Source organism: Notamacropus eugenii, chromosome 7, assembly GCF_028372415.1.
Source record: "Notamacropus eugenii isolate mMacEug1 chromosome 7, mMacEug1.pri_v2, whole genome shotgun sequence".
NCBI classification, from domain to species: Eukaryota; Metazoa; Chordata; class Mammalia; order Diprotodontia; family Macropodidae; genus Notamacropus; species Notamacropus eugenii.
In genome coordinates this window covers 122,756,319-122,782,818 of record NC_092878.1, presented here as the reverse complement: position 1 = coordinate 122,782,818, position 26,500 = coordinate 122,756,319, and the positions used below count along the sequence as shown (strand labels likewise).

Here is a 26,500-nt window from a genome sequence, read left to right as displayed (position 1 = left end):
TGCCAACTGCCTTTGCCTTGTGTCACTTCCCCCAGGCTTTTTTCATGCCACCCTGGCTCTGAAACTTGGTAGGCAGGGCTGTGTTAACCTCTAGGCTTGTATCCTCTTTGTTCTCCACTAGTTGTCTAATTTATCAGAGCAAAAGAGGAGGGGAGAAGGAAAAGAGGAAAGAAGTGTGTGCTTGACCTAGAAAACCTCTTGTGATGATCAAGTGTAGCTGAGGTCAGTAAGTCCAGACCTCTCATTTTGCAGATGAGGAAAATGAGGGACAGAGAGATTATTAGTTGGCCAATCAAATCAAATGATTTCTAGTTGTCAGAGTCAGAATTCAAACCAAGGTCTCCCTGACTTCAGATGTAGCTTCCTAACTATTGCTGCTGAGTCATTTAGTTGGGTTTGACTCTACATGACTCCATGGACATAGTTTTCTTAGGAAGATTCTGGAGTGATTTGTCATTTGTTCTTCAGCGTGTCTCCATTTTTATAGATGAGGAACTGAGGAAAAAGGGGGTTTAAGTGACTTGCCCAGGGTCATACGGCTAGTAAGTGTCTAACGTCCCATTTGAACTCAGATTTTCCGGACTCTGGGCCTAGTGCTCTGCACCACCTAAGTGCCCCTTACATTTATTATACGGCTAGTCTAATGCTGTTTACACCTAAAATAGTTTTGCCGTGACTTGCATGAAGTAGAGACTTCGATGTACATTCAGTCGGTCAACTAACATTTATTAATTTAACAATTTGTTAATTAACATTAATCATAATATTATTGAACTAGCATTCTCAAGGTCTTTCTGAAGTACTTTGGAATCAGTTGTGAGACCTGGGAAACACTGGCACAGGATCACCCAGCATGGCATGCCCACATCAAAGGAGCTGTGCTCTGTGATCAAAGCAAACTTGTATGGGCTCAAAAGAAATGTGAGATGTACAAATTTCAAGACTTCTCCATTGCAGTCGTTCATATGGGCTATTTGTGTCTGACCTGTGATAGACCCTTTCAAGTTGTATTGGTCTGATCAGCCACAGTCGGACACATTATACATTGATCTCTGACATAATGAATTCATTCTGGTACTCTTCAAGTATGGAAAATAACAAGCTACTAAGCCCTTACTAGGCAAACGATCTCCCTTGTCCTCACAAAGCTCACAGGCTAGTGGGTGAGACAATATGCAAATAACTCCGTACAAATAAGCTATAGCTTGGATAAATTGGATATAATCACTACAGAGGATACAATGGTACAAGAGAGGACTGGAACAGAATTCTAACTAAAGGTGAAACTTGAAGGAAACTGAAGGTAGGTGGCTAGCTAATGTGGTGATGAAAGGGAGAATTCCAGGCAAGGGGCACAGCCCGTGAAAAAACCTAGAGTCAAGAGGTAGCATGTCTTCATTAAGAGATAGCAAGGAGATCAGAGTCTTTGGACTGTTGAATTGAAACAGTTGTTGAATTATAATAGAAAACAATGTCTAAGGGGAGCTAGGTGGTGCAGTAAATAGAGTGCTGGGCCTGGAGTCAGGAAGACCAGAGTTCAAACCTGGCCTCAGACACTTACTAGCTGTGTTATCCTGGGCAAGTCACTTAACCCCATTTGCCTCAGTTTCTACCTCTGAACTGGAGAAGAAAATGGCAAACCACACCAGCATTTCTGCCAAGAAAGCTCTCCAAAAAGAATCAAGAAGATTTGAACACGACTGAAATGACTAAGTAACAACAACTGTAAGTGACTTGCTGAAACTACGACCTGCACTGGTAGAAGGAACTCCCCATCTTAGTGAAATCTCACGTCCTTATCCATCCTTCTTTTTGTTGAGATGAGTGGGACATTCAGGTGGAGACTTCCTTTATGTAGTTCCAAGTGAGATTTCTTTTTGTATTGTTATTTGGAGATTGGGGCCTAGAGGTCAGAAAAGAGATTAAAAATAGAGCTGGAGTCTTCTACATAGAAGTGGTCATTGAAACCTTGGGAGTGAATGAGACTAGGCTGGAGAGAAAAGGGAAGATGGTCAGAGACTGCCCTTGAGGGACAGTCATGTGAAGGAGTCTCCCAGGAAGAGGATGAGGAACAAGGTGATCATAGATCTGGAAAGGACATCAGAGTTCATCTAGTTCAGGTAGTCCTTTCACAAATGAGGAACATGAGGTTCGGGAGATAGCCTGTCAAAGGTCACAGGAGTAGCGTGGTGGTAGTGATGGAATGGGAACAAAGCTATCCCCAGCCCCAATATTCTTACTTTCTTGTGGCCCCCTCTGAACAGCAGGCATGCCCTGATTTGACCACACCACAGGACCGCAGGCTCGATCCAGCGACTGGCCCGCCCCCCAATTCACTATCCTAGCTTCCTCATATGCCTTACTGCTCACTAGATCAATAGGTGTGTCCATGAACTCATATTTCCCACAGAAACAGGAGGTGTGTCCATGTGATAGGATCCTAGCCACTGCCCCCAGACTCATTCCTTATATTTCCCACAGAAACAGCAAATGTGTCCACGCACTCAACCACAGACATATCCATCTAATTTCGGACAATAGCCAGCCAATGAGAAAGCAGCAACTCCAGGATGCCCAGGCAGGATATGGACCCCGAAACAATAGAGGGGACTTTCCCTAAGTAGGCACCTGCACAGTAATAGCAAAAGCTGCCCTTTAGGTGAACTTATGATGTAGAGAGGCTTATTATATCATCCTTCATACATACAAGCCTCTCCCTCCCCCATGGATTTTTTCTGTATGCAGTGCAGATAATCACATGTGTAGTTTCACTGAAGCTGGGACCCTCCCCTATTACCTAATCCCTTAACAAATCCCTCCTGCCTTTTTAAAAATTCATAATTTCAGTTGTATAATCAGCATCATTACAATATAAAATTTCCTGTCTTGTCTTACTGAGCTGCTGGTTTCTCTTGGAACTCAGCCCATTGGAGATGTCATTCCCAGTAAATGCCTGTGCTTGGATTCGAGGTGGTCTAACTCTGAATTCTTTGAGACGGTCCTGCCACAGCACACCATGAAACCACAACAGTAGCTTGGGAGTCAAAGGTCCTGGATTCAAATCTCATCTCTCACACTCCATATGTGACAATAGGACTAGTCACTCAATTTTCTCTGAGCCTAAGTTTCTTCATCTGTAAAGTTATGGAATTGAACCAGATGGCTTTTGAAGTTCCCTCCAGCTACCAAACCTCCAATCCTAGTAGCAGAGCGGGCCTTTAAACTCAGTCCTTTGACTCCTAATCACAGTGTACTACACTGATCCCTCAGAAGAAAAGGTAGAAAGAGCTACTAAACAGGTAGAAGGAATAGCAGGGAAAAGATGTTTTCCCTGAAGTTGAGGGAAGAAAGTATTCAGAAGGATAGAGAGTGATGGCTGTTGCTAAAAGCTGCAGAAACATCCAGGAGAGTTGTAGTCATTGTTCATCCTTAATTTGAAGAAGACCAGTGATGTCTTGACTTGATTGTGGATCGGATTTAAGTGAGGCAGGGTTGCACAGTCATCAACCTCACTCTCAGAGTCATTGAAGTCCAGTGGCAGAACAAAAGTCAGGATGACTGGAGATGGTCTGAGACAGTATGTGCTGAAAAAGCCAGTTGGGAGAGTAGAATATCCTTAGAAAGCAGAATATCATTGAATCCTCTCAAAAAGGAAAATGAGGTTAGTTTGCATGACTTGAGCTTAATGAACCCATGTTGGTTTATAGTAATCACCTCTTGCTTTTCTAAATGCTTAACACCTCATGTTCAACACCTCTATCGAGCAGAAGGTAAGACTGAGTTTATGATGCCCAGAGGCAAACAGAGGCCAAACCCTAGCAATAACACACCTAGGCAAACAGGCTAAAGAACTAAGAGTGGGTTTGGTTGGAAGAATTTTTCTGCAAGTGAAAGAACTCCTTATTCAACAACCTTTTAAGTCAGGGCCTTAGAATAAATTTGGCCAGCCACAAAGAAGAAACTCAGACTCTGTATACATATCTGAATGAATTATAGATACAGCCTACTGCAAGCTACTGAAATTTCTGAGCACATTTCCATTCCAAAAAACAAACGCACAGCCCCAAATTTAGTAATGAACCTTACCACATGACAGGAAAATATGTATTTTTTGGAATGGAGCCATTATTTCCATAGCTAAATCAGTCTGGGGCCTGTTAGGAGAGATGTTTTTCACGTCACCCAGGCTTTCTTAGTTTTAGCAGAGTTTAAGTTGTGAAGAGGTTTTGTAAGAAACACCTCTTTATCCTAAAGTCATGGTGGGTTGGGAGATGACCCACCAACCCCCCTGCTCTTGCCCTACCCCTACTGCAGGCCAGGATGTTCCTAGGACCACAGGTGTACAGCTGGAAGAGATCTCCAAGGACATCTCATCTCTCTCCCTCATTTTACTGAGCAGGAAGTTGACATCCAAGCTAGATGATTCACTCCGCCAAGGTCATACGGTAGTAAGCGTCAGAGACAAGACTGGAACCCAGCTCTTCTGACTCTGGACTCAGTGCTCCTTCTACTATATACCATAACACTGATAGTCAAATGAGAGTTTGTTTGCTATGCCACTTGTATGCATGGTAGATTTTTAGCCAGGGTTCCAAATGGGAATTCTGTGCAATGGGATCTCTGGACTGGGCAGGGTAGGGGGGTGGGGATGGGGGAATGGAGACCAACAAAGGTGAGATTTTTAAGAAACAAGGTAGTTTTTAAAATATGCTGGAAAAAGAACCTCAGTCTCTTCTGCTCATTGATTTTCACCCCGTTCTCTTCCTCACTATTTGGATAACCCACAAATATGAGTGGTGAACCTGGAATTAGCCTGTTAGAACAATATTAAAATCAAGAACCAAGAGGTAAGAAAGAACTGAGCCCATTGAGATGGTATGTTAAGTGCAGGGAAACAGGGTGCTCGCAGTCGAGAGAGGCTACCCAAAGGATTCCTAGAAGCCAGAGCTTGGAAGACATTGGCTGAAATGGAGTTTCAGATGGCTGTTGAGGGGAGCAGTTTCCCCAAGTGTGCTATAGACCTGGATCCTAGACAGTAAATGACACTGCTTTTCCCATGAGTTAGGAAGTTCAGCTAGATAAAGCATTTATTAAGCAAGTGCTATGTGTCAGGCACTGTACTAAGAGAAAGAAGTCAGCCTGGGGGAATTGGGGAGCTTGAAGTGAGATGAATTAGAGCCAAGACTTGGGCCTAGAGGAGATGACTGAGTTTTTTGTTAGTAGTATAAAAACAACGTGTACCTAAAAGGAACAGCTGAATCCTGTACAATTCTGCCAAATCAGTTGAGTGATAAAGCTGATAACCTTTAGCTTCAGGACTGTGTGGTTTGTGTCTCAAAATGAATTGTATATTTGAACATAATCAGAGTGTGATTTAGGTTGTTGATTTGTTTTTAGGGGAATCCTCATGGTGGTACTGGCGGAAAATTACCCCCAGACAAATAGCTAGGGGTGGGGCTTGCTGATAAGCGTCCTCTGTTTTACTGGATGGTTGGTTTTCTGTCAAGGAAGGGAGAGAACATCTTTTAAAAGAGAAGGGTCCTGGGAAAAGTCATGCTGGGAGGAAAGCTGAATCTGGCTTTACCACGGTAGGATTTTGCAAATGACAAGTTGATGATTTTGTGGTGAGGGCCCCTTGAGTTCAGATGAGGCCCGCTGAATGGAGCTTTTAATTTCAGAAGTGGAGAGAATGTACCTAGACATCTTGGTATACAAGGAATCTCCTTCATGTTGGTTGTGATTGACATGCTAGTATACAATGACAGGGTTATACATCTGGACTCCCCATCCCACAAAATGCAGTGCACTCTTGCCCACAGATTTTCAACAAATGTTGTTTTACCCACATTATAGGCAGTTTGTCATAATCTCTACATTTAGAAGGTTCAAGTGCATGTCGATTACAAAGCAAATTTAGATGACTAATTATATGTTTTGTAAGTTAAGTCTACTGTGAAAGTCATAATGTCTGGGTGTTGACTTCCAGTCTTAAATGGCACATTGCTTTGGGAATTCTTTGTTTTTTTCTTCTCTCTGATTTTTAGATTTTACAGAATGGACGCTGCCACATTTAAGAAATTGTTGGTAGGAGCTGTTTCCCACCTTAAAGGCTTTCAGAGATAAATAGTAGGCTGGGTAATCTCTAAAGGAACCAATAATGACTGAATTACATAAAATTACAGATTAAGAGCTAGAGGGACCCTGGAGGCCTATCTCCTCCAACCCTCTAATTTTATTTTATTTTTCTTTTAACAGCCATCTACTTAATCTTCATACATCTTTGGTAGGGAGCAGGGTGTAATAAAGGAAAACAAAACCCTTGTAACAACTATGATCATCAAAATAATAAATTCAAGCATTTGTAGGGGAAAAAATGCACGTTCCATTCTGCATCTTGACTCTGTCTCCTCTTTCTTAGGAGATGGGTAGTAAGTATGCTTCATCATCTCTGATATCATGGCCCATACTTCTCACTTTACAGATAAATTAACTAAGACCCAGAGACATTAAATGACTTGCCACACAGGTGATGGAGGCAGATATTGAATTCAGTTTTGGGGCTCTCTTTCCACTGGATTTCACTGAAATCTTAAACTCATCATATCCCAAATTGAACTCATTGCCTGTCCCCCAAAGCCTTCTCCCTTTCAAATTTCCCTATTACACCACCATCCTCCCAGTCATTTAGGGTCACAATCTAGGTGTCATCTTTGACTCTTCACTTCCCCCTTCCCCCCAGCTATGTATCTAATTTGTTGACAAAGCCTGTAAAACTACACAGATATGGCCTATATTGAATTGCTTGCCTTCCAAAGGGAGGGGGTGGGGAGGGAGGGAGGAAAAGAAGTTGGAACTCAAAGTTTTAGGAACAACTGTCGAGTACTGCTCTTGCTGCTAGGAAATAAGAAATACAGGTAAAGGGGTTTAGAAAGTTATTTGGCCCTACAGGACAGAGGAGAGGATGGAGACAAGGGCAAAGAGGGATGATAGAGGAGAGAGCAGATTGGTGATGGGGGCAATTGGAATGCTCAGTGTTTTGGGGTGGGGGGAGGGGATAAGGGGGGAGAAAATTTGGAACCCAAAATTCTGTGAAAATGAATGTTAAAAAAGTTAAATAAATAAATACATTGGAAAAAAAAAAAAGAACCTAGACAAACACTGTCATACAACCCAAGCTTTCCCCCTCTCCCTGCCCTCACTCTGTTCATCCTTGTCAGGCATTTTCTCATCCTACAGCAATGTTCTGAATGCAAATGGGGATATAGCCTGGACTCTTGCTGTCTGCTCTGTTGTCCAGGGCTAAAGTCTTGAGGTTGTGCAATGACCTCTAGTCAGAAAGACTCATCTTCAGAATTCAAATGTGACCTCAGATTCTTGCTAGCTATGTGAGCCTGGGCAAGTCACTTAACGCTGTGTACCTCAGTCAGTTTCCTTTTCTGTAAAATGAGCTGTAGAAGGAAATGGCAAAACACTCTTTTATCTTTGCCAAGAAAACCCGAGATGGGGTCACTAAGAGTGAGACACGACCAAAATGAGTTGGACATGACTGAAAAATGACTCAACAGCAGAAGTGTCATGAAGCTAAAGCTATCAAGTTTTCTCCTTGCTGCCTTTAATACAGTTTTGTATCTGAGGGAGGCAGGGCATTGTCTGGAGACCTTAGTTTCCAATCCTGGTTCTGTGACTCTCTAGGGGATTTCGGGCAAATTGCTTTACTTGTGTCATCTGCAGTGTCTTAATTTGTAAACTGACAATTGTATTTGTCTCTCTTTTTCCTCCTGAAGAGAATTGAAGAAAGAGGAAACTGCTGATAATTCTTGATATGAGATAAAGATGAGGCTTGAAGCCACAGTGTTCAAGGAGGGAGTTAGAAATGTAGTATCAACTGGTGGATTAAGGGGAGAAGTCAAGTAAAAATATGAAGGATTTAGGAAGATCTGTGTAATTAATGCTTATCTATCTCTGTATCTTCTTGAAACACTTAATATGCAACTATTTATTAATATATATTATTTTGAATTCTTTTTTTTGTTTAATTTAGTTTAGTTTTATTAAGAAATTAGATGAAAAAAATTGTTTTAAATTTTCAAAGTTATTTTCTTTCCTGCCTCTCTCCCCTAGAACTCCTCATCCCATTGGGGCAGGGACCGTCTTTTAACTTTTTTGTATTCTCAGTACTTAGCACAGTTCCTGACACATAATAGGTGCTTTATAAATATTTATTGATGAATACTGGGGGAAAAAGATTAAAAGAAAAACAAAATCCTGGTCATAACTATGCATAGTCAAAACAAAATTCTGCAGAATTTTAGGTGTCATTCTGCATCTTGAGTCCATTACCATTTTCTTAGGTGGGTGTCATGGTTGGTCATGGCGTTGATCGGAGTTAAGTCTTTCAGTTCTTGTTTATAAATGGCTGTTCCCCTGGTTCCGCTCACTTCATTCTAAATCTATTCTGTTAGAGAAGAGGAGCAATGTGGCCTTGTGGAAAGACCACTGACCTTGGAGGGAAAGCTGGGTGTGAGTCTCACTTCCATTAGTTCTCTCTGGAGAGAGCCTTCATTAGCCCATTTAAAAATGGCGGTTGTTCAGTTGCGTCCAACTCTTTGTGGGCCTTGGGGACCATACTGTGCATGGGGTTTTCTTGGCAAAGACACAGGAGTTGCTTGCCTTTTGTCTCCAGTGGATTAGGGCATGCAGACATTAAGTGACTTGGTCAGGGTCACACAGCTAGTCAGTATGTGAACTCAGGTCTTCCTGACTCTAGGCCCAGCCCTGTATCCTCTGAGTCCCCTAGCTGCCTATCTCCTACCTGGGGATAATAATTATTGGATAATATATTGCCTTCTTTAAAAAGCAAATGAGATAATAGATACAAAGCACTTTGCAATTATGTAAATTCTGGCTATATTTAATTCTTTCGATTTTGAATATGCCAAAAGAAACTCTTTTGATTATCCTTAGTGTCTTTTTTTTAAGCCTTAGCTCTGGCTTTCTTTCTGATGTTTCTGGTAACCTGTCTCACTCATACATTTGTACTTCGGTTGTGTTTCTCTCAGTCTGGGTTTTGTCTTAGTCTTTTCTGGAGTGCTCCATGTTGAGTCTCATTGGTTTCTTTTGCTGTTTCCCTAGTTTTTCATCCTCAAGAAAAGATCTAGCTTCTTCAGAGACTAAGGAGGGACTTGAAAGACAGAGACAGGGAGCAGGAAAGATCAAGGAAGCAATAAACGTTGGCACCTAGACCGGAGTCTGAAGACTGGAAAGGGAAATGATAACAGAGATTCCTTAGAAGGCATACTCTGATGCTTTAAATCTACTCATGGGCTGAATAATAATGTGAGGCCTGTGATTTGCCTGAGCACCTGGATAGAGAACATTGGACCTGGAGTCAGGAAAACTCATCTTCCTGAGTTCAAATCCGGCCCCTGACACTTAACTAGCTGTGTGACTTCGGGCAATACACTTAATCCTGTTTAACCTCAGTTTTCTCATCTGTCAAATGAAGAGGAGAAGAAAATGGCAAACTGCTCCAGGATCTTTGCCAAGAAACCTCCAAGTAGAGTCATAAAGAGTCGGATATGACTGAAACAGCTCCACAACAACATGATTTACCTCCACTTTATTACCCTATCTTCAGAAGCCAAATTCAATTCTCCTTACTGGAATCTACAGTGTAGAATTTAGAGTCCAGACAACTCTTGAAGAGTTTGTAGTAAGTATAGAGAAAGGACATAGGGCAGCTGACAGTGTGGTGGATAGAACACTCAGGCCTGGCGCTAAGAAGACCTGAGTTCAAATCTGGCCTCAGACACTTACTAGCTGTGTGACCCAGAGCATAACAATAAAATACATAGGATTAAAAAGAAAACCAATTATATTGAAATCGATGTAATTTTTTTCCCATACAAATTCTCAAACTTCTTGGGTGCCTGTGGATCCCAAGCTCAAAACCTCTGGACAATATGCTCTCTAAACTTCCTTCCAGCTCTAAATTCTCTTATCTGTGTGCTGTAAAGAAAAGTGTCTACACACACACACACACACGCACGCACGCACACACACACACGCACGCATGCACACATGCATGCACGTTTGCCATTTCCTTCTGTATCTCATTTTACAGGTGAGGAACTAAGGCAGACAGGGTTAAATTACTTGCCCAGAGAGCTTGACACAGCTTGCATATGTCTGAGGCCAGATTTGAACTCAGGAAGATGAGTCTTCCTGACTCCAGGCCCTATATTCACTGTTCCACCTCAGTGCTATCAAGCATCCTAACAATTAGAACAGTCTAAAAATGGAAGGTATTTCCTTGGTAAATAGCAAGTTTCTTGTCATCAAAGGTCATCTGGTAGAAGCTGGATGACTACTTGTTCGTGTTGTTGTAGGCAGGATTCGTTATTTGGATAAGATTGGAAGCCAGAAGTTCTATAAGATCCTTCGCAACTTTAATTCTACGATTGCATAATTTTTATTTTGATGGAAGAGTTCATGACCAAAGAAGACATAGGTTCACAGAGGATAAAAAAGATAAACTTGATTGTGTAAAATAAAGAAGTTTTTGTACACATAAAATCAATAAAGCTAAATTTGAGGAAAAGCACAAAGCTGAGAAAAAATACAGTAAGTTTCTCTGATAAAAGTTTACTTTCTAAAATACATGAGAGAACTGAGTCAAATGTACAAGATTAAGAGTTATTCTCCAATTGATAAGTGTTCAAAGAATATGAACAGGCAGTTTTCAGAGGAAGAAATCTAAGCTATCAATAGCCATATGAGAAACTGATCTAATCATTAATAATTAGAAAAATGCAATCAGCTCAAACCTATCAGATTTGGTAAGCTGACAACAAGGGAAAATGGCAGATATTAGAGGAGATAGAGGAAACCAGGTACATTAATATGGTGGAAGTACGAATTAGTCCAATGATTATGGAAAGCAATTTGGAACTATGTCCAAAAGGCTATTGAGTTGTTTATGGAATATCACTACTAAGGTTGATCAAAGGAAGAGGAAAATGACCAATACATACAAAAATATTTAAAGTAGCTCTTTTTTGTAGTGGTGAAGAATTGGAAACTTGAGGGAATGCCCATCCATTGGGGAGTGGCTGAATAAATTGTGGTATATGAATGTCACAGATTACTGTTGTGCTGTAAGAAATGAAAGGGATGGTTTCAGAGAAACCCAAAAATTTCTATCAACTGATGTGGAGTGAAGTGAAAAGAATTACGAAAGCAGTTTATCCATTTGCCACCATATTATTAAAATAAACAAATTTAAAAGACTTAAGAACTTAATTAGTGAAATGACCCAACAGAATTCCAGGAGATCCATGTTGAAATGTTATCTACCTCTTAATAGAAAGGTGATGACTCAGGATGTGTGTATATATATCTGTATGTGGATGTATATATGCGTGTATATATCTACATATATGTGTGTATGCACATGTATGTGCACAAATATGTAATACATGTTATCTGTGCTGTATGTATATATGTATTGTATAATGTATGTGTGTTTATGTACATATTGTATGGGTGAGTGGCTATATGCGATATAGCCAATGTAGGAATTTATTTCTCAAGGGTTTTGTTTTTTCTCTTTCAGTAGGGGTATGTAGTGAGAGAATTTGAAATAGCGCATCGAGACCACCTTCGCTTTCTTTTTCTTCTTTTATTTTACTGCCAGAATCCTTCCTTAGACAGTTGCCCATGGCACCACTCTGTTCAGAGCTCTTCAGAAACCACCAAATTCTTACCTGCCAAAGAGGTTTAAAGATCCTCTGTGAGGTACTGAAATACCACCTCACTCACTTGCTCCTCTACCTTATAGTACTTCCGTCCAGCCAACCTTGTACAGACAGATTTAGGGTTTCCAATCTCTGTTCCTTTGTATATGCTGTACTCTGTGTTTGGAATGACTTCTCAACAGCCCCTGCTGGATTCTTAGTAAATGTCTATCAAAATTGTTGAAATGATCGTGTTCCACTTGTACAGTGAAACTAAGCAGCAAGCATTTATGAAGCGCTTGCTATGTGCCAGGTGCTGTCAGGGTTACAAATATGACAATGAAACCATCCCTCTCCACCAGGAGCTTATACTCTACTGGGAGGGACAACATGTGCTTTAATAAGTAGATACAGAATTGATAGGAGCCAGCTCAGTGCCTCAGTGGATAGAGCACTGGGCCTAAAATCAGGAAGACCTGACCTCAAACCCTGCCTCAGACATTTCCTAGCTGTGTGACCCCGGACAAGACCCTTAACCTGGTTTGCCTCAGTTTCCTCATCTATAAAAAGATCTAGAGAAAGAAATGGCAAACCACTCCAGTATCTTTGCCAAGAAAACCCTCAATGGGGATCACAAAGAGTCAGACACAACTGAACAACAACAGATTTAATACAAGATAGTTTGGGAAAACAAAGGCACTGGCAGCTGGAGGAGAGGAAAGCTCATCAAAGACTTCTCTGGATACTGTTTGAGCTGAATCTTGAAGTCAGAAAGATCATAGCACCTTAGATTCAGAACTGGGAAGGAACTTAGAGAGCTGCAGGGACCATCCCCTCACTTTACAGATAGGAAACTGAGATCGAGAGAAATTGATGACTCAACCAGGGCCTCACAGCTCATAAGGACCTTAGGCAGGATTCAGCACCAAGTCTAACTAATTCTTAGTCTAACATGCTATTTACCGGACTTACTCCACTCCACACAGGCAGAGGTGAGGAAGGTGTACATTTCAGGCATTGAAGGGGATTAGTACAAAGGCGACACAGAGGTGGAAGATTCCGTGATACATGTGAGAAACAAGAAGGCGAGTTTGGCTGGACAATAGGGTAAGGGAAGGGGAGCGATGGGGAGATGTATTATGAGGCTAGAAAGGTAGGTTGAGGTCATGTTATGAAAGATTTGTGTCATGTTAAAAAAATAGAACATAGCATCTCTCAAGTAAAAGTTTCCTTTCTAATAACTAATCTCTTCAGAAATTATCTTTTGTCCACCTTCCAGGTAAAATGTATCCCTAACCACACGCTGTTTTGTACTTTGGCATTTTTCCAGGTGTGAGACCTTTGAGTAGCTTCTGAATTCATACATCTAATAGGAATGTACTTCCAGTTTCTTAAGTCCCTCGAGATGTTTGCAGTTCCTTATTGCCAGATGAGATCTCAGTCTTTCAAGTGTAAAAACAGGTGCTTTGGGGGAAAGTTACTGTCTATCCCAAAAATCAAGTTGTATGAGATTTCTGTAGAACATCTCTTTAACCATCTCATGACAATCAAAGCAGCGTGTTCACTAAGTTACTTAACTTCAAAATAACCAACTGTATCTTTTTTTAAAAAAAAAAAGGAAACCCACAAAAGCCATGATCTGACTCATTAATACCTTTTGTTGTGTGTATCGTCTACAAAAAAGATGCTGTGGTAGCATATACCCTCCAGACAGCTTCTCTAGTGATGGATTTATATTCAGATAGCTATGCTTTCTCCCTTGTAAACAAAGACATACATATATTTGCCCAGGGTACTAGTGAGTATAATGAGTGACTGATGAACAGAATGAAATTATAACTGGTCCCATTAGCATCATGACCTAAACAATTCATATGTGTATGTATGTATATACATATGTGTGTGAATGCTTGTGTGTGCACAGACATGTATCTCCTTACAAACTTGATACATATGTGTAATGTTATATGTGATGTGTATATGTATATATGTGTATTTTTTCATTCATTTTTCAGTCCTGTCCAACTCTTTATAACCCCATTTAGGTTTTTCTTGGAAGAGACATTGGAGTGGTTCATTTTACAGATGAGGAAACTGAGGCAAATAGAGTTGAGTGACTTGCCCAGGGTCACACAACTATTAAGTGTCTGAGGCCAGATTTGAATTCAAGAGGTTGGGTCTTCCTGACTCCAGGCCTAGCATACCTAGAATTATTACTCTATGTCAATTAAATTTGCTATGTAGATAACACATGTTATGTGAGAGAAAATGACGTGGCAATTCATTTTGGAAATACCATTGCTTTATTTTTGAATAATTTTGTTTTAAAATATCATATTGTTTTGTTTTTATGGTTCTATGAACTGTAGGTCTGTTCTTACTTGGTACTCTTATCTGATCCCACATACAAAATTCATTCAGTTATGTGCATTTGGAAATGTGTCTGCCATTCATTTTGTATAAAGATAACATATACTAAAACACACGTCAAACTTAATTTTGATTCCCTTATCAATGTAACATTTTATAGACCTGAGAACATGGCTTCATGAACAATTTTATTCCCTTGGTATAGAGTTATGGCTTCCTTAAAATTCTGTAATTTCCCCTCTGGCCGATCCACTGGGGCAGAACTGGGAGGTTCACTCCCTTTTTGGTAGAAAAGGGAAGAGTCCAAGAAGAAAGAAAACCTATTGCTTATCATTAACATTTTATTAATTATCATTAATATTACTTATTACTATTTTTATTCTTTTTAGAGTCATAATTCTCAAGACCTACTTCATTCTCCTCTGAATTTCCTGCCATTCCTTGGTGCACTGAATGTAAGAAAGCCTTCACTTGGAATCTTGGGGCTCTCTGCCTTTGTCAACTTCTGTAAACAGTAAGTTTGGTACTTCTGTGTGTCCTGGTGCTAAAACTTTTGTGTTTTAACTTAGCGTAAGGAGAAGATGGAAAGGCTCTCCACTAACCTAAATAAAATTTTCCCCCACATTCCTATAACATATGACTTTGATTAATTAAGAATCTTTTTTTTTTTTGCTAAGATCTCTCCCTCCCTTCCTCCCCCCCCCCTCTGTCTGTCTCTCTCTCTCCTTTCCTCCCCATATCTTTATGTCTCTCTCCCTTCTTATCTATCTCTCACATACTGTCTCTGAATTTTTAATGGTCTTCAGACCAGCTTTAGGTTTCTCAAAGGAGATATGGGCATCAAAATGTTCTGGGAATATACAAGTGGGTTTTTTACTCTGCTTGTTGTCTTAGTAACTACATAGAAACGAAACAGCTCACTGCACACATTTCCTAGCCTGTTTGGATTACTGCCAGAAGAGACTGTTCACTGACTCAGTGAGGCTTTAAGGAAAGTGTGTCTAAAAACATTTAAAAAATATGCAAACATTGGCCCCCGTTCACCTTGTATTTCATAGTTTCCAAAGCACTGAATTGTCCTAAGAAAATGTGCCCTGGTTTGAGTGATCCTGTACCCCAGGGCTGGTGGGGGTGCTGCCTGGGGGAGCCACTTGCCTTTGTTTAACCAGGCAGTAGGAATGCTCACTCTGAATTGATTTTCACAGCATCTCAGATCCACTATCCCATGTTCTTGGTTAGTTTAGTGGTTTTTTAGACTTCCTGAAGTATCCAGAAAAAGTGCTTTGCCATGTGAATGAGAACATATTTTCTACACAGGTGGTGATGAGGCTTATTGATGTTTTTTTTAAAAAATAGTAATCAAAATAGTGGATGATTCTTCAAAAAAAATCCAAGAAATTTTACTTCTCAGCCTTTAATGATTTCTCCCTGTGCTGGCTCCCTTAAATCTTGCAAGAGTTATTCATTAGCCTAACTAGTATTCTGGGTTGACAGGGGAGACTTAAAACTCACCAAAGTAGTGTATTCAATTAAAAACTTGTTATTAATAATAAATACAAATTAGCCATCATTTTAAGTTCACCATTGAATTGTTCTAACAGTCAGCTCTAAGCCAGGTAGGCTGTAATTTTAATTTCAACAATGACTCTTAGCAACTATGAAAAGGAGCTTTTGAGACTGTGTCTACCCATACTGGCAAGAATTTCCAAATACTTCAACCAAGCTATTTCTTTCCCTCTTGGCAAAGTCTACCCCTGTGATGAAGAGGGAAGAAAGCTTAAAAAGAGATGGGAGGTAGAGAGGATGGGCCTCACAAAGGGAGAGGCTGTCTCATTGACAGTCAGAAAGATTTTGTTTGGAAAGCTCCCGTCAAGATGGCACAATAATTTTGGCATACCAGGAAGAAAGAAAAGGAGTGGAAACTTTTGAGGAACAACAGTCTTCCTCCTCCTCTTCCCCATTGCGTGACAGAATATATTTCTGCTATGACACACAGACACACAAGAAATAGCAGGTTAATGGGTTGGATATTGAGGTAGGCAGTTTTCCTAATTCAGAGTTTCAGCTGCACTTACCTAGACAAGGGATTATAAAGAGGGGTCATTTGAGAATCCACTAACAAATACCAATTTGGGTTTTTTTTGCATTATTCCCTTGTAGGTAAAGGTAAAAAAAGGCTATTAATGCTATAAATATGCTTCAGTGTGAACCTTTGTGTGTTCCCAGAGATAGCAGTGGCTCCTCATCACACAAGGAATTTGGGTGACCTTGCATTTTGCATAATAAATACCTTTTTATCCTATATTCTAGCCTTAATTTATCAGTGTAGAAAATTTTAATAGGTCAGCTCTACATAGGACTTTAATATTATATCTATTAGTACTAATAAAGTCATAATCATCCTTTTGGTTTGAAATATGCACCAAAATAGCATATTCAATTAAATACTTGTTATTTATAATAAATACAAATTAGTCATCATTTTAAGTTCACCAGTGAATTGTTCTAACAGCCAACACTAAGCCAGGTAGGTTATAATTTTGATTTCAACAATGACTCTTTAGTTTTTAAATGAAAGAGGACTGAATGTAGAGGCCAAACTTTTATATCTGAGCCCTTTATCTAAGTGTGTGTGAGACCCTTAAAGGCAAGTCTCTTATACTTTCTGAGGGTCAAGTTTTCTTACCTATCAAATGCAAATAATAATAATTTGTTCTTTAGTCACGTCCAATGCTCCATGACCCCATTTTGGAGTTTTCTTGGGGAAAATGCTGGAGTGGTTTGCCATTTCCTTCTCCAACTCATTTTACAGATGAGGAAACTGAGACAAACAGGATTAAGTGGTTTACCCCTGGTCACACAGCTAGTTAAGTGTCATGAGTTGAATTCATGAAGATGAGTTTTCCTGGTTCCAAGCCCAGTGCCCTATCCACTGTACCATCTATGTGTCCCCAAATAATAATGTTTCTTTTAAACAAATTGGGATAATATTATCACCTACTTCATGAGGTTATTGTTAGTATTAAATGAGGTGACGACATAAAATGCATTGGAAGTATAGAGTCCCGTACAAAGTGTCCCAAATTGTTATTTTAAGCTATGAAATAAAGATGCCCTAAAACCTTTGGGACACCTTGAATACATGACAGTCGTTGTTATTTTTAGTCTGCCTTCCGTTTCAAGTAGAGCCCACCATCATCTCAGGAACTAGTTTCAGAACAGATACTGAAAATTAACCACAATGGTGGGAGCAAGAAAACCGCTTTGCCTGACGCAAGTTTAACTACAGTATTTGATGCAAACTGAGTCTCTGTGGGTATTCTGTAACTTTTCAGAGAGAAACAGAGGGAGAGAGACAGAGACAGAGACAGAGAGACAGACAGACAGAGAGAGAGAGAGAGAGAGAGAGAGAGAGAGGGATGAAAGAGTTCTGCCATTTTAATTTCCCTGATTTCTATCCTTAGATTAAGAGTGATTTAGCCAAATTCCCAGAAATTTTGAGTAACAGAATCCTAGGCATATTTAATTCTGTTTTTATGGACCATATGCAGAAGTCATCTTGGATCTTTTACAAATAGACTGAAGGCCCTTAAAAAGGTTTGAGCAGAGCCAATCAGTCAGGCCATCTGCAGATGAGCAGATTGAGGTCCATGTGGACCATAAACTTGAAAAAGTTTATGATATTACCAGAGCTCCAGAAGTCTGTTTATAAAACAGAATGAAATTATTTTTTGTTAATTGAAGTGTTTTCATGCAATTCCTTTAAATAAGGTTTAAATCATAGAAAATTGGTAAGCAGTATATTTTTTTTTAAAAAAGAAGAAATCCATGAAAGATGCTGTGTGAGAGCCCTTTGCCTAAAAGACAGATTCATGAGACCTAGAAGATATGGAATGAGAGTTTATTTGGAAGAATTGACACTGTATTTCAGTTAAATATATTAAGTAGCTATGGTATGCAGAGCTAGCCCTGCCTTCCATGCAGTCATATTATGGGACTGTCTGTGGCTTTAGGGCATGTGTTAAGAATGAAAAATTTGAAAGTGTATGTGTGGTGCTACTGGAATGATTGGGATTGTTTTCCTTGGTAAGTCAGAAGTAACACCCTTTGATAGCATCTCTGTCTTAAAGAAATTTAGGGATTGGATTCTGGCTTTCTTGGTTTTGCCAGACTTTCCATGGGGCAAAGTTGGAGAGGAGGAAACAATACAGAGGAGCCATCTGGTAACCGCTGGAGCCCAAGAGTTTTATACTTGTCTTTGGCCAGGCTTCATTGTCAAGGCTTGGGCTGAGTCCTCTCCTGACTGGCACTTATTTTTTTGGTACCAGATGCCAAGGGCAGCGAGGTTGTAAGAATTGTGGCACTTCAGCATCAGGAAGTCCATGCAGGATGTTCATGAGTCAGTTTAAGGGTACAGAGACCCCAAAATACCAAGTTTTAGGGCAGAGTTGTCTGGAAAGAATTCACAGACTCAAGTGGCCTTCTAGTCAAGTGGTGAAAAATTTATTATAATGCAAATAAAGGTGGGCAGAGCTCCACTGGGGAACTCACAACCTAACAGGAATAGTGTTAAAGCTTATATAGGAAAGGTACAGTGAATTGTGTTGCTGAGTGGTAAGGGTAGGAAGGAATATACAGTTTCTGTACCTTGGGCATAGGCATCATTCACTGCTGACATGACCTGGGGAAGGGGGTGAGCTTCTAAGGGATCTGAACATCTGTGTCTGTAACAAGATAGCCCTGGGAGCTGATGTCTGTAGCTTGATCTCTGGATTGTATATGGTAATTGTGGGAATCAGTAATCGGTAAATGATAGTTCTACTGGTACAAGATAGTCCTGTTCATACAAGGGAAATTCTACAGAGGTCAGCTTGTTCTTGTAATAGGGAGAGATAGTTTGCCTCACTGGACCCACTCATGAGTTATTGCCAGAGAGAGGATCTTTGGGCTGGGGAGACATATGGTCCTAGGGTTGTGTTATGGGTCACAGACCACCAACACGGTATGGTGCAAAGAAAGCTAGATTAGAAGTAAGTCCTGGACAGCCCACTCATGGTCTTTGGGCTTTAGTTTCCTCATCTGTAGATTGAAGAATTTAGACCAAGGCCTTGTTCACCTGGTCCTTTTATATTATTTCCAGTTTTCTTATACCTGACGCCCCTCTGAACATGTTATGATCCAGCAACACTGACCTTCTGGCTCTTTCTCAAACAAGGTTCTCTATCTCCCTACTCTTGGCATTTTTGCACTGGTTGCCCTCCCCCCTCCCATCCCAGGAATTCTCTCCCTCCTCAACTTTGATCTAAGGGCTTCCCTGGCTTTCTTTAAGTCTCAGCTAAAATCCCACCTTCTAGAACAAGCCCTTCCCAGTCCTCATTAATCTTAGTGTCTTCCCTCTGAGACTATTCCCAGTTTATCTTGTCTATATTTTGTTTGTACATAGTTCTTAAGTCTTCCTCATTAGACTGTGATCTCTTTGAGAGTAGAAGTCGGTTTTGTTGTTTTGGGGTTTTTTTGCATTTTTCTGTGTTTTCACTGCTTAGCAACAGTGCCTGGCACATAGTAAATGCTAGGTAACTGACAAATTATGAGTTGTTGAGATATAGAAGGGATTTCCTTAAAGAAAGGAAGTCTGATTCAGTGAATATTTGTGTACAAGGCACTATGTAAGATGTTGACAGAGAAGAGATAGTTTGGATGAGACAGGGCCTCTATTTATCCTGTGAAGCTTTTAGGGACATAGGATGGACACCCAAAAATAACTTCTAAGAATTTTAATCCACAGACTTCATTAATATGAGTACTTTGCCAAAAGCTGAATCTCTGAATCACCCAAGCCAACCCAGATTGTGTCATTTTGGTCAGAGACCTATCTTAGGTCAATAGACCTGTCCTGACAGTCCACCATTGGTGCTTGGGGCTTTTCTCTGGAAATCATATGGATACCAGTGAGATGTGTGGGCTACCCTTCATTTTTCCCTTATTCTACCTGACCAAACCATCTTATTTTCAGGCAGACATTTTTTTTTGCTGAAGGTATTGTTGCTGCCAGGTCTCTTTTATAATTCTGTACCATCTGTAGGGCTGCCCTCTTCTATTTGGCCTCAGAGCAAGACATCCAACTATTACAGCGTCAGGCACAAGTCTCTCTGACTTATTACTCACTAGAAATAAATCATTAAATATGGTGCCTTCGTCTGTCTTTCTATTCTGCTTGAGTTTGATACATGCGTGTTGGAGGAGTTAGCCTGTTTTACTGATGAAAATGCTTTTTTTTCAATAGCCACAGATAACAGGGATAGGAGATCTTCTGCAGATCTTCCTTTCAGTGACTTATGTGACCTTAAAGATGGGATCCACAGTAGAATTTTTATTGTTCAGTCACTCAGCTTTGTTTCATTCTCTGTGACCCCATTTGTGGTTTTCTTGGCAGAGACACTGGAGTGATTTGCCATTTCCTTCTCATTTTACAGATGAGAAAACTGAGGCAAACAGGGTTAAGGGACTTTGCCCAGCATCACACAGTAAGTGTCTGAGACCAGATTTGAACTCATACCAACCCTACTGGGTAGGTGCTATTACTATCCTTGCTTTGCAGATGAGGAAGCTGAGACTGAGAGAGGGTTAATCAACTTTCACAGGTCACACAAAGTTTCTGAGGGAGTATTTGAACTCGTCTTTATGACTTCAAGTTCAGCACTTGCTCTATTATATACCACCTAGGAAGTTCTCAATTTGTTGCTTTCGATATTTTGTGGATTATTTTCATAAAATGTTGTTCCCATGGAAAAGAAGACCTATCAGTAATATAAATGCAATTATGCATAAGAATATCACTGGAGATCTGAGGGTGTGGCAAGGTCTTCTTGACCTCTGGGATCAGTATTCTATCCACAGTACCATGTCAGATGTGCTTTGGGCATGTTGAATTTCATTTCTACTGAGTGAGGAGGAGATTTAAGAGATGGGTTGGAATTCTAAATCTATTGAGAGAAACAATGAATTGAATGTGGAGACAGGAAAAGGCAAGGATTTGGTGGAGGATGCTGAGAGACCGATTAGGCTAGTGAAAAGCTTTTATGAAAAAGAAGAGATAAGACTGGAAAGGTAAGATGGGGCCACACTGGAGGAGTCCTGGAAGAATGTGAACAGGAGTTTTGAGGAATGAAATGGCCCCCCGTTTCATACTCTCTCTGTCTCTCTCCATCTCTCTCTGTCTCTGTCTGTCTCTGTCTCTGTCTCTGTCTCTCTCTCTGTCTCTGTCTCTGTCTGTCTCTCTCTCTCTCTCTCTCTCTCTCTCACACACACACACACACACACTGAAAACTGTAGAAGTTCTGGCAACTGCTAATAAGGGTCTCTACTAAGGGACATAGGGACAGATGCAAAATAGCTGCTGAAAATAGAATTGACTAACTGGTCAATGGAGATTAAGGAAAGGGAGTAAAGGTAAACCCAAGATTTTAAATATGTGAAACTGGATGGTGATGCCAGTGATGCATGATTGAAGTCAGGAGGAGGAGCAGGTTTTGGTGGAACAAAGTGAGTAATCATTATTAAGCACCTACTATGTGCCAGACACTGCTAAATACTTTACAAATGTTATCTTAATTGTTCCTCACCTACCTTGGGAGGTAGGTGAGATTATTGGCATTTTCCTTTTGCAGTTGAAGAAACTGAGGCAGGCAGAGATTAAGTGACTTGCCCAGGGTCACACAGCTATTTAGTGTGAGGTTGGATTAGAATTCAGATCTTCTTGACCTCTGGGATCAGTATTCTATCCACTGTACCATGTCAGATCTGTTTTGGACATGCTGAATTTTGTTTTTACTTTTGCAGAAATTGCAGTAGAAATGCAAGAAAACCATTTTCTAGTGTAAGATTCATTATTATTTCCTGAAACAAGGCTTTTTGCATATCCCTACCCACACTTTCTGGGGCTTTGGGCCTTCACAGGCCCACTTATACATATCACGAAATAAATGTTTATGTATCATAGAGAGCAGTATATGCATTTACCAGAGACATCATTAAAAATCATTCATCATCCCTTCCTGCTGTGCATTGCATACTGGCTATCTGCATGTCATTCCTATCCCTCAAACTAGGGGTTCTTCACATATTTTGTGCCATCAACCTCATTGGCCTTCTGGTAAAACCTATGAATCCTTCCTCAGAGTAATGTTTCTAAATGCTTAAAATAAAACTGATGGGATAACAAAAGAAACTAATTATATCGATATACAATTATCAAAAATACTTGAAAAGAAACCAATATTGTGGACCCCAGGTTAGGAATCCTGTCCTAGTCCCAGCTCAAGTGTTAAGGGCCACAATCCATCAGTCAGATTGCTTTTAATGACCTGTTTTTATAGCTATGGCCTAAAGACAAGACATATCTATGCCAGATTTTTAAAATTCCCCTTTCATATATATATATGTCCTTTTAAAAGTATTTTATTGGAACTCATTTTAAAAAATGTCCACTGGATTTGCCCTTGTTCTCCCACCATTAGAACTCTACCTTGTAACTCCTCCAAAGTTTCCTTCCTTGCCTGTTTATTGCCTGCTTGCCTTATTGCTACAGCTCGGTATAATAAGCCAAACAAAGCAATGTGTCACCATGACCAGAAACATGCCTGCCTCTGTCTTGTACCCAGTCTTTCCACCAAGAGGTAAGAGATGATTTAGAGAAGTCAAGAATGGACCCTGCATGGATCAGCGTTCTGAATTCTCCCTTCCAGTATTGTGATTTTATGCTCATTGTTTTCCTTATTTTGCTCAGCAAATCCCTTAGACTACTGTAATATATTAGGACATAGTCGTAGGAAAAAAAGGAAGAAAACTTTGTCATGCATCTTTCAGTCTGTATAAACACTAAGTGAGAGAAACTAGTCATTCCTGGCTGGTTTTTCTCATCTTGCTGTAACCATTGGTTCTTGATTGTTGGAGTGTCTTCCATGTTTTCATTTAGAATAGATATGCTTGACCTCTCTGGGTTGGTGAGAAATATGACTATGATCACAAAATTTCTTTAAAGTTCTCAACCATTTCCCCTCCATTTTTATGTGTTATATGCAGAGAGATTAAGAAAAAGGAAGGATCACTCTGATAGGAAATTTTGTAGAAAGTTGGGGGTAGAAGAGATGTGATCTTTCAACTATAAACTAATGATCTGAGTTATTGGCTTTAGACTCTGTTGGTACTAAGAAATAGCATGGAATATGTTTTTCTTCCCTTTCATCATAAAAGCTATTAAATTAAGTGTGGAAAAGAGGCAGTCTAGTACAGTGGACAGAAAGCTAGCCAAAGAGTCTGGAAGGTCTGGGTTCTGGTCTAGTCTCTGACACACATAGGCTGTGCGATTCTGGGCATGTCATTTAATTTTAGTGCTTCCATGTAATTTTCTAAGACTCAGAGGAGCAGTGAAGGTGATAATCTGCATTGGCATTCACTGGGAGCTCCCTCTACCAATAAAATCACTGGTCCAATAGAAAAATGAATATTGAAACTGGCATTAGATGGAGACAAAGGGCAACATGATATGTTGACCCATTCACCTGTCTATGATGTTGGTTCATTCAGCAAACATTTAAGTACCCCCCCAAAACATGCAAGACCCCAAATTTTAGAACTGGAGGCCTTCTCTGATGCTGGAATTCCTTGGATGATGGGGAAGATTCTGAGTTTTCCAAAAAGACAAGCAGGCCTTTTTCACAAACAGTTGGAGCTTTAATGATTTGGAGAAGGGCCAGCTGAATGAGTCAGACCTGTGGTTGCCTGAAAAATAATCTCTCCTGATGATGATGTCGTGTATTAGTGACTCAGTTCTGCTGTAAAATATGTTCATTGGTGGAAAAATTAATGAGTTGAATAATTCTCATGGTCATGACAGATGGTTTCCATGACCATTTATAAACCAAACACTTGATATACAATGAAGACTGTGTTCCCTTTTGTCTGAAATTAGTGTGAAGACATTTGTAAACTATCTAGATTCCAGTTAAAATTGCATGCACAGTAGAACATATGTATGTATGTATATAGATAGATAGATAGATAGATAGATAGATAGATAGTTTGGTTTTTTGTTTTTATTTTTATTTATTTTGCTTTCTCTTCTCCAGCTTTCTGTGTCAACAAGGGGAAACAACAGTACTAAGATTGAGAATTTGACTCCTGGGTCTAGTAGATGGGAGGAGATAGGGCTGAGTAAATCATCTGCTATGTGACTGAATATACCTGTGCTTTCTGCTAGAGTATCTCCTACCAAACACAAAGAAGTTGCCAAGCAACAACAGTGATTCAGCTCCTAGAAGAATATCATTCCAATGAAATTTCTACCTTTTAAGTGTCTCCAGGAAATGTTACTCTTATAAGTCACTGGAAAACTGTGATGAGGCAGAGTCACTCAGTCTTTACAGATATCATCAAATCAAGGGCAACAATCTAGGGAGTAGATTTGTAGACAGATGTTGGGATGGAAATTATTATGTATGTTGAAGGCTGTTGTTCACTTGTTTCAGTCACATCCCAACTCTTTGTGACCCCATTTGGGGTCCTCTTGGTGAAGACACTGGAGTGCCTTGCTATTTCCTTCTCCAACTCATTTGACAAATGAGGAAACTGAGGCGGACATGGTAAAGTGACTTGCCCAGGACCACAAAGCTAGTAAGTGTTCTGAGCCCAGCTAGCTGCCACAGAGCTGTTAAACGTAGACTTTTATTAAATGGGAAATGAGGGATTTGGGAGATGCTAACTTTTTACATCCTAATAAAAAAATTTAAAGAAAGAGTAAAAGAAAAATCTGTAATTTAAATTCAACAAAATAATTAAGTAGCTGTTTATTAATTATTGCACCCATAGGGGAGAATAGTAAGAAGAGAGGTTTTTACTTTCCCATTATTCAGTCAGGGTTGTTTCAAGGGATTTATTATTACAAACTAACTCTTTCTTCTTCATACTTGCAATGGTTTTAATGTCTCTTCTGCATGTGTATGTGCATATATACATGTGTGTATATAAGTATCTATGTATGAATGTACACACACATACACATTATTTTATATTAAAATGATTACCACATATATCACATCCCCTCCTACTAGACGACAAAGGGAGAATAGGCAGAGATTAGGTCTTATCAGACTTATCTGTAGTGTCCATCATGGTGTGATGCATATAGGAGGTATTTAATACATTAGTTGAATTTTAGTTTGTTGCACAAGGAAATCAGACTGTGGAGATGTGCTAAGTACCAGATAAATATTTGGTTCATTTTTAAAAGACACTACTGTTACTAAACTTAAATGATACCCTAGTAGGGATAGTAGGTCTCTTCAAACCCTGACAAAAAGTGTTTCCCCTGCCCCAGAAATGACTCACCCAGTATTATTTCAATTTGGATGTCATTAGTTACAAAACAAATAGTTTTCTAACTTGCTTGTACTATGCCACAGGCAGTGTTTCCCGAAAATAGGTATCATAGGTACCTGAAATGTTTACAGAATCTTTAGATAATTTTCGGTAAAGCTCATAGGTTTATCTTGGGATTGCTTGAATTTAGTTCAGTTTGTAATATGAGTATATTGCAAGGAATGATGAGAGGTTTCACAGGTGCCTCCAGGAAAGGCTGTCCCATTTCTAATCAGAGGAAGGAGAAATGAGTCATGGTTGCTAGGGACCGCCTACACCGAGGGGGTGCTGAATCGGCCATATAGCAACTGTGAATGAACAAAAAAGAGTTTAGTTGCCTTCTCAAGGACTGAGAGAATTTCCTCAATTGATCAATCCTGACAATTGCTCCCCACTTCAGGTGATTCATAATGGAGACAAAAGACATTGCCAGAAGGAATCTAGAGAGAACATTTGGACAAACTAGGAAGTCCAGATCAATAAACCCTAATCAATAAATCCTAATCTGGAGTCAGTAGGGAATGAGGAGAGGGGGTGGGAAGGGCCTATGAACTTGGATGTGGAGAAAAAATATCTTGATTTTCACTAATCTTTAACTGAAACTTAGCATTTTCTTCCACTAATGCACAAGCATCCTTCTGAGTAGAATTTACCAGTCTAACAAAGGGGTCTACAACAGAGAGCCTTTGCTTTAGAGGCAGTGAATTTATTACTGTTGTCTAAGGAATGTAGAACTGATAAGATCAAAATGGAAAGGTGAATTTAGAAAGTGAACAACTGGTACAGAAGATTGTGTGGGCAGAGTGGGGTTTTGGATTTCTGGGCTAAGACTTAAGATACAGAATTTTCCAGGACTTATTAATTCTCTTTAAAGAATCAGGAGTATGAAACCTCAGACCAAATTCTGTCTCCCGAAAAAGCCAACAAACCTAAGAGGACAAAAGGAAGATGAAGAGATAGGACAACTGTTGGGCAATAAG

General features: G+C 39.9%; 1 protein-coding gene across 2 annotated transcripts in view; it reads left to right on the top strand.

The window, feature by feature from the left end:
* The window catches only part of SGMS2 (sphingomyelin synthase 2), a 107,302-nt gene that overhangs the window by 30,229 nt on the left and 50,573 nt on the right, over positions 1-26,500 (top strand). For both annotated transcript variants that reach the window (XM_072622531.1, XM_072622532.1), the window contains exon 2: positions 14,495-14,619. The gene's annotated coding sequence lies outside the window, so the exon portion shown is untranslated. The remainder of the gene's footprint in view (positions 1-14,494; positions 14,620-26,500) is intronic.